General features: G+C 39.3%; 1 pseudogene; it reads right to left on the bottom strand.

Moving 5' to 3' along the window:
• The window catches only part of LOC102821230, an 84,855-nt pseudogene that overhangs the window by 13,038 nt on the left and 61,969 nt on the right, over positions 1-9,848 (bottom strand).

Below are 9,848 nucleotides of genomic sequence, written 5' to 3' on the forward strand. Positions count from 1 at the left end.
CACTGCTTTTGCCGTGTCCCAAAGATTTTGGTATGTTGTGTTTTCATTCTCGTTTGTTTCTAGGAACTTTGTGAGTTCACGTTTTATCTCTTCTACTATCCAGTCACTTTTCAGCAAGGTGTTATTCAGTCTCTATCTGTTTGACTTTATTTCCTTGGTCTTCCTATTGTTGATTTCTAACTGATAGCATTGTGGTCTGAGAAGATGCTTTGTAGGATTTTGATATTTGTAAATTTATGGAGGTTCAGTTTGTGGCCTAATACATGGTGTATTCTGGGGAATGTTCCATGTGCACTGGAAAAGAATGTGTATTGTGCTGTTGTTGGGTTGAATGCTCTGTACACATCTATGGGGTCTAGATGGCTGATGGTGTTGTTTAGTTCCTCTGTGTCTTTGTCAAATTTCTTTCTGGTTGTTCTATTTATTTTTGAAAGTGGTGTATTAAAATCTCCCACAATTATTGCAGATTTGTCTATTTCTTCAAATCTATTAGAGTTTTCTTTATATATTTTGGAGCTCTTTCATTGGGAGCATAGAGATTTATTATGGCTATGTCATCTTGTTCAGTTGTCCTTTCATTCATAACATAATGTGCATCTTTATCTATTATGCTGTTTTTTTTTCCTTAAAGTTTATTTTATCAGAGATTAGTATTGCCCCTCGTGTATGTTTTTTATTGCAATTAGCTTGGTATATTTTTTTGCATCCTTTGACTTTTAAATCTGTTTTTGTCTCTGTGTGTGAGATGTGTCTCTTGCAGACAGCATATTGAAGGATCTTGTTTTCTTATCCATTCGATGGGTATGGATTAATTGTTGCTATTATGATTTTTGTGTGTGTGGTGTTTCAACTTTCTTTGTTCTGCATGTCTTCCTGTTCTGAGTTCATGGTGTTTGTATTCTTTCTTGAGTTTCCTCATAGTTTTAATGTTTGTATGTTCTTCTTGGATTTTCAGTCTCTTGGTATGTTGTGAAGTGTTAATTTTCTTATAGCCCATTAACTTTTCCCTCCATTTAGTGCAGTCTATTTTATCCTGTGATCTACCTGACCTTCTCACCATCTGGATAAATGTTCCTACATGTTTACCTTCGTTCACATTGTAATTGTTTTGATCATAGACTGACCTCCCAGATTCTCTGAGTTTGTTCTTATAGTTTTGTTCTGTTCTTGACTCTTTAGTTCTGGGAGGTGCTGCCACATGTCAGTCTCTGGTTGTTGTCTGTTCTTGTTGGTTCTCAGTCTACAGAACTCCCTTTAGGATGTTTTGTAGCACAGAGTTGGTTTTAGCAAAGTCCCTTAGCTTCTGTTTATCTTGGAATGTTTTGATTACACCTTCATATTTGATTGATAGCTTTGCTGGATAAAGGATTCTTGGTTGGCAGTTTTTTTTCCTTCAGGGTTTTTATATGTCTCCCCATTGCCTTCTTGCCTGCACGGTTTCTGCTGAGAGAGCTGAGATTAATCTGACTTGCTTGTCTTTGTATGTAATATTTCTCTTTTCCCTAGCTGCTTTCAGGAGTGTCTCCTTATCTTTGATTTTGGAAAGCCTGATAATGATGTGTCTCAGTGATTTTCTTTTGGGGTTTATCCTTCCTGGGGTTCAGTGATCTTCTTGAATGCTTATCTTTTCACTTTTCAGGATGTTAGAGAAATTTTCTTCCAGAATCTCTTCAACTATCTCTTCTGTGGACTTGTTTGATTTTTCCTGTTCCAGAATGCCGATACTTCTTAAGTAATTCCTCTTCATGTTGTCCAACATGAATCTTAGACCTTCTTTGGATTTTTTTATCCTTTTTTCTGCTCGCTCTTCTATCTTAGTGGTATTGAGAGATTTGTCCTCCAGTTCATTAGTTCTGGCTTCCATCTCTTCAATTCTTCTCCTTTGCCCTTTCACTGTATTTTCTTTTTCTGATATTCTATTATTAATCATTTGAAGCTTTTTCTGTAGGTTTTGAATTTTTTCCAATGCTGTATCTGTCTTATTTGATTGTTCCTATAGCACTTTCCTGACTTCTTCCTTATTTTTCTCAACTCCATTATAAAGTATTTTGAAACATTTTATAATCATTTTTCTGAATCCCTCCTCAGGCATATCCAAGGCCTGCCTTCCTTCCAGAATGGAGTCCAGGCCTACCTCTAGGTCATTTGTCTCAGACATTTTATCTTGTTTCTGAACATGTGCTGATATGGTCATCTGTTTTTGCTTCTTGGACATGTTTAGTTGTGGCCTTACTACTTAATTGAGTGTATGTTTTCGTATTTTTTGTTTTCTGATTGCCTCCAGGTAGATGTAATCAGGAGGTGGGCTTCCCTTTTCACGCTTATTGCTTAACTCAGAGTAACTTTCACAGATGTTATCTGCCTCCCTGGTGTATGGCAGTTGGTATTGGTTCTTGCCTGGATGTGGGGCTTTATTTAGATTGCATCTTGACTATATGGCAGCAATTGCTGTCTCTTCTTGGGTAGTATAGGGAGAGAAAGAGCCCCCTATACATTAAAGGGGAAACCAAAGCAAAATACAAGAGAACAAACACAACAGCAACAGCAAAAAAGCAAGGGGAAAAAACCAGATTGGATATTGTAGTCTATAATGGCGGATAAAGGAGAGGAGAGAAAGAAAGGAAAAAAAGTCTGTAGCCTAATATGAGTATGACTTTAATGTCCTCTTTCAGCTTCTTGCTTTCAAGACCATCTGATAAATTTCAAGATGCCACTGTTGGTTGTTATGCTGTACCTCAGGACTTAATTTTTGGCTTGTTTTGTTTTTAAACTCTCTCTCTCTCACACACCCTCTTCTGGCCTTTTGCCTATTAATAAACAGTTCAGGGCTGGGTGTTGCCATTTTGGGCTTACTGCCCCTTTAAATGCTGAGGGTATCTGTGTGCAAGTGTGGCAGAAGAACCCACCAGTGGTGGGGGCGGGGGTCTCCAATCACTCAGGTACCCCCTCTAGTTACCAGAATGGAGGTGAACAGACAGTGAGGGGCCAATGAACGTTAACAATAACAAAAATCAGAACAAAGCAAAACCAACAAGTATATTGTCCAGCTTTGCCTCAAGGTTCCCACAGAATTATTCCATGGTGAGTCTGTTTGCTCCCCCTCTTGGTCTTGCCGTTTGGTCTTGCCCAAGTTAGCTCCAGGACGCGGAGCCCGGCAGATTCTAAACTATGAGATTTCTTACTTCTGCTACAAGTTCCACTAGCTATAAGCCTTCAAACTTTAAAAAATATTCCTACCTATGTGGTTCAGAGTTTTGGAGCTCTCCCCTGAACCCGCTTTGTCTGGTATTCTGTGGTATTGCTGATGGAGATCTTCACTGCACCTCTACCTTATCTGCCATCAAGACCTGCCTCTGCTCTTGTGTTAACTCTTGCTTAAGACTTAATAAAGAATATATATAATATTTATATCTTTGAAGAAGGGATCTTTTTTTGCCCCTAGAATAATGTAAGGTAAGAAGTTTATTAACTGGTAATACATTTTTCTTTCTCTCTCTCTCTCTTTTTTTTTTATAATTAAGCTTTTAAAAACTTTTTTTAAAGCTTTTATTGTGAATCAAGTGACAGTTTACATGGGAGAACACTGGTTTTGCACTCATCCTATCATATTTCATTTCATTGCGATGATTAAAATCCCCTCCATGCATAATCATTTAACAACATTTGCTTCTATTCCCTCTGTTGTTGTTTTTTTTAACTTATTTATTTATTTATTATGTACACACAAAAACTCAGAAATATATAATCACTTAAACAACCCAAGGGCACATGCTGCAAGCCTGCCTCCTGGCTGCCAGCACATAGCTCTTTCCATGAGTATAGAGTTCTCAGCTGCTCTATCTCAGCATGCTGCATCTATGTTTCCATCTCTGGTGTCATTGCTTCTCTGGCTAGGGTCCTATATTCTACTTATGTTCTTCTCCCTTCATGGTCCCAGGGTCCTCTGTTCCTGAAATGTGATATTAGCTATGCCCTGCTTTATGGGCAAAACCTCAACTTTTACAGTTGTGGCAATCACAATTAGTCATGATAAAAATTACTCACTATTGAATCAAAAGAATCCTAACCCCATCCCCTTTCACCAGATCCATTTTAACAAGAAGAAAACTATGCAATGGAGATTCTACCTTCCTCCACACACTCAGAAATGAAACTCCCTCTTGAAAACTTGTAAGCCAGCCACTTTGTACCTTTATAATTCCCACACCCCATTTTAGGTTGTTGTTGTTAAGAGCCATCAACTTGGCTCTGACCCATAGCAACCCTGTATAGGGTTTCCGAGGAGCCACTGGTCAACGTGAACTACTAGCCATGCAGCTCAAACCAACTTTACAGTCCAGTGCATTAACCCACAGTGCCACACCAAGACTCCAGTTTAGGTTATTATCATTGTTGTTGTTGTTAGGTGCCATCAAGTCAGTACCGACTCATAGGAACCCTATGCACAACAGAACAAAACACTGCCTGGTCCTGGGTCAACCTCACAATTTTTGCCATGCTGGAGCCCATTGATGCTGCCACTTTGCCAATCTATCTCCTTGGAGTCTTCCTCTTTTTCTCTGACCCTCCACCTTACCAAACATGATATCCTTCTCCAGAGACTGGTCTTTCCTGACAATATGTCCAAAGTAGGAGAGACATATTGAGTGTGGATCATGACAAGCTATAGACAACATTGTGACATATGAGTATTTCTGGCTACTTAATTGTGCTCATGAGGAATCTGTACATAGACCAAGAGGCAGTGGTTTGAACAGAACATGGGAACACTGAATGGTTTAAAATGAAGAAAGGTGTATGGCAGGGTTGTATTCTTTCACCATACTTATTCAACCTGTATACTCAGAAAATAATCCAAGAAGCTGGGTTACATGAACAAAAACATGGCATCAGGATTGGAGGAAGACTCATTAACAACCTGCAATATGCAGATGATACAACCTTGCTTGCTGAAAGTGAAGAGGACTTAAAATACTGATGAAGATCAAAGAACACAACCTTCAGTATGGATTGCATCTCAATGTAAAGAAACCAAAACCCCTCATCAATGGACCAATAAACAACATTCTAATCAACAGAGAAAAGATTTAAGTTGTCAAGGACTTCATTCTTCTTGGATCAACCATCAACTCTCATGGAAGCAGCAGTCAAGAAATCAAATGACATATTGCATTAGGCAAATCTGCTGCACAAGAACTTTTTAAAGTGTTGAAGAGCAAAGATGTCAGCTTGAGGACTAAGGTGAGCTTGACCCAAGCCATAGTATTTTTCAATAACCTCATATGCATGTGGAAGCTGAACAGTGAATAAGGAAGACCATAGAAGAATTGATGCCTTTGTGTTATGGTGTTGGCATATTGAAAGTACCATGGGTTGCCAAAAGAACCAACAGATCTGTGTTATAAGAAGTGCAGCCAGAGTGCTCCTTGGAAGCTATGATAGCCAATCACTGTCTCTCCTACTTTGGACATATTGTCAGGAAAGACCAGTCTCTGGAGAAGGATATCATGTTTGGTAAGGTGGAGGGTCAGAGAAAAAGAGGAAGACTCCAAGGAGATAGATTGGCAAAGTGGCAGCATCAATGGGCTCCAGCATGGCAAAAATTGTGACCCAGGACCAGGCAGTGTTTTGTTCTGTTGTGCATAGGGTTCCTATGAGTCGGTACTGACTTGATGGCACCTAACAACAACAACAACCTTTGAGTAATCAATACAGCACAAGTGAACATCTTTCTGGTATTATCTGCTTTCAGCCGAGATCCATCAGATAACAGCAATGATATCCCTCGTTCCACAGCTTCTTCTGAATCCAGCTTGAACCTCTGGAAATTCTCTGTCAATGTATGATTGCAGCCGCTTCTGTATTACGTTTAGTACAACTATACTCGCATGGGATATCAAAGAGATTGTCTGATGATTTCTGCATTCCATTGGATCACCTCTCTTTGGAATGGGCACAAATATGGATCTCTTCCAATCAGTCGACCAGATAGTTGTCTTCCAACTTTCTTGGCAGAGATGAGTGAGTGCCTCCTGTGCCACCTCACTTTCTTGAAAGATTTCAATTTTTATTCCATTAATTCCTGTGTCTTGTTCTTTGGCAATGCCTTCAATGCACCTTGGACTTCTTCCTTCAGTATCATTGGCTCTTGATCAGATGGTTGCATATCAACCATTTCCTTTTGGTATAGTGACTCTGTTTATTCCTTCCATATTCTTTTGATGCTTTCTGCATCATTCAGTAATTTTCCCAGAGAATCCTTCAATAATGAAAGTCGAAGCTTGATTTTTTCTTCAGTTCCCCCAGCTTGAGAAATGCTGAGCATATGCTTCCCTTTTGGTTTTCTGACTCCAGATCTATGCACATTTTGTTGTAATATTTGGCTTTGCCTTCTCAAGTTGATCTTTGAAATTTTCTGTTCAGCTCTTGTACCTCCTCATTTCTTCCATTTACTTTAGCATCTCTATGCTGGAAAGCATGTTTCAATGTCTCTTCTGACATCCATTTTGATCTTTTCCTTCTTTCTTGTCTTTTTAATGACTTTTTGCTTTCTTCCTGTATGATATTTTTGATGTCATCCCACAACTCTTCTGGTCTTCGGTCTTTAGTTTCTAATGCATTTAATCTGTTCTTGAGATGATCTCTAAATTCAGGTGAGATATATGCAAGGTTATATTTTGGCTCTTGTGGACTTGTTTTCATTTTCTTCAGATTCAGTTTGAATTTGCATATGAGCAATTGATGGTCTGTTCCACAATCTGCCACTGGCCTTGTTTTGACCAATGATATAGAGCTTTTCCATCTCCTCTTTCCGCAGACATAGTCAATTTGATTTCTGTGTATTCCATCTGGTGAGGTCCATGTGCATAATTGTCTCTTATGCTGTCTAAAGAAGGTATTTGAAATGAACAAATCATTGATTTTGTAGAATTCTATCATGCGTTCTCCAGCATCATTTCTATCACCAAGGCCATATTTTCCAACTACTGATCCTTCCTCTTTGTTCCCAAACTTTGCATTCAAGTCACCTGTAATGATCACTACATCTTGATTGCATGTTTGATCAATTTCAGTTTGAAGAAGTTGGTAGAAATCTATTTCATCCTCACTGGCTTTAGTGGTTGGTGTATGAATTTGAATAGTTGTGGTATTAACTGGTTTTCTCTGTAGGTGCATGGGTATTTCCCTATCACAGTTACTTCATGTTGTACTTCATGACTGATCTGAATATGTTCTTTTTGACAATGAATGCAACACCATTCCTCTTCAATTTGTCATTCCTGGCATAGTAAACTGTGTGATTGTCAGATTCAAAATGGTCAATACCAGTCCATCTCAGCTCACTAATGTCTAAGATATTGATATTTATGCATTCCATTTGATTTTTGACAATTTCTAATTTTCCTAAAATTCCATGTTGCAATTATTAATGGATGTTTACAGCTGTTTCTTTTCATTTTGAGTTGTGCCCCATCAGCAAATGAAGGTCCCATGGGCTTTACTCCATTCATGTCATCACAGTCAACTCTACTTTGAGGAGGTAGCTCTTCCCCAGTCCCACTTTGACTGCCTTCCAACCTGAGGGGCTCATTTTCTGGCACTATATCTGACAGTGTTTCTCTGCTATTCATAAGGTTTTCAGTGACTAACTATTCGGAAGTAGTTCGTCACTCCTTCTTCCTAGTCTGTCTTTGTCTGGAAGCTCATCTGAAGCCTGTTTACTATGGGTTACCCTGCTGGTATTTACCCATGGCATACCTTCCAGAATCACAGCAACTCACAAGCCACCACAGTACGACAAACTGACAAATGAGTGGTGGAATATTGTGTATGGAAAGGCATAATATGAAAGGCCTCTACCAACAGGCTGAAGTACAGTTAAAATTGGAAAGAAGTAATGTGCAGCATAAATACTTTTAAATTGGTCATCTTCCCTAATCCACAAGCAATCTTCTTTACCTGAAGAGGTAAAGAAGATTGGGAGCAGCATCATTAATACCAATCAAAATGCTTAATAGGTGAATACAATGGTGTATAGTGGGTAGACAGCGTCATGAGTATAGACCAGTGCACTAATGTAATCTGGACCTGGGTTGTAAAGCTTTGTGTTCCTATCAAACCGCATCAATATTCGGCAGGAATGGTTATGAAGAACACTGACTGGATCATTCACAAGTAAGGTGATAAAAGCTGCCATGCTGCATTCAGATAATGCAGTGATATGCTATTAAAGTACACTGGAACTCTTTTTCCTGAGTACCGTTCAAAGAAGAACTAATGCAAACCAAGAGGAATCATAGCTATAAATACAAAATATAGCAAGTCATAAAGTTCTGGAGACTTCTGTGCAAGGCTGGTTATTTTTCTGTGCATTTGTTCTCTGTCCCTTTGAGCATAACCCACATTCTCCATATATTTTAGTTAAACCATTTAAAAATAATATGGTCTTCCCACAATAAAGACCAAGGTATACTGGTTGAATATTGACAGCAATCAGCCACTCAAAAGCTTCCCTCAAGAACAAGGAAGCTCCGAGATCAACCTACCCAGTCACAGTGTCTGGACATCCAGGCCCCCTGTTGCTTTCTTTTTTAATGTCCTTTTAGAAGCAATGACGTAAGAGTGCCAATCATACCAAAAAAGACATCTCATGTGCCAAAATTAACTGAAGGTTTAAGTGGGAGATTGAAGAATCATTTTTCACTGGTTGTTTATAAAATAAGCAGGTGCTTCAATGAACTGTCATATTGCCTCTGAGAAATCACCTACAACTTATATATCAAGAAAGGGTTTCATTTCGATAGAGGAGGCAGCAGCATTAAGTGGCGTGAAGTCAGCCTGTGGCTTTCCCTACCTCTATGGTCAAAGAGCCTAACATCATAGATGAATTTGAAAGGGGGCCAGATATTCCTATGGCAAATATTAACGTTTGCTGTCATGCATGTTAAAAGAATGGTAATCAAATCTCATGCCTCAAAGAGTGAGTGAATCCTGCCGGGGATGAGCCTTCTTCCTTCTGCTTTTTCCTTGCCCACACTCATGGCTTCACCACAGGAAATATGACCAGTTTGGTGGGAAGAGAGAAAGTTCTAGTCATGGTAACAGATCATTAAAGTGAAAATGATCTGGACTAAAAAATAAATCTTCACAATCCACTGGGGTTCAGGATTTAAGTGAGGAGTTAAGTGTTACAGAGAGGGAAATTAAGTCTCTCAGCTTTGGAAGAGTGTTTGGAGCCCTGGAAGTTTCTCCAGATTTACAAGATTTTAAATTTTTGCAGGAAAGACAAGGTGTGGCAACTAGTTTCCTGTGTCTGAGTATCCAATTTTCGAATGCTGCTATAACAGAAATCTCACAAAAGGATGGCTTTAAAAAATAGACATTGATGTTCTAACAATTCAGGAAGCTATAAGTCTGAATTCAAGCCTCTCTTCTCCTTTCCTCTCCCCTCCCCTCACCTAATCTTCCCTTCCCTTCTCTCTTCTTCCTTTCCTTCTCCTCTTTCCTCTTTCTCTGTTGGACCAAGAGAATGGTCCTTGTCTCTGCTTCTTGTAACCCCAGTGTTCCTTGGCTGTCCTCACATATGTTTCTGTCTACCCTGTTCTGTGTCTGTGTTGCTCCGATAGGATCCTCGGTGGCCTAAAGGGACCTAAACTATTAAACTACTATACTAAAGATTGGCACTTCAAACCTACCCAACAGCATCACAAATGAAAGGCCTGCTTCCATAAAGATTGTTGTTGTTGTTAGGTACCATCGAGTCGGTACCAACTCATAGCGACCCTATGCACAACAGAACGAAACATTTCCTGGTCCTGGGCCAACCTCACAATTGTTGCCATGCTTGA

The sequence above is a fragment of the Chrysochloris asiatica genome, unplaced genomic scaffold (genome assembly GCF_000296735.1).
Source record: "Chrysochloris asiatica unplaced genomic scaffold, ChrAsi1.0 scaffold00234, whole genome shotgun sequence".
NCBI lineage: Eukaryota > Metazoa > Chordata > Mammalia > Afrosoricida > Chrysochloridae > Chrysochloris > Chrysochloris asiatica.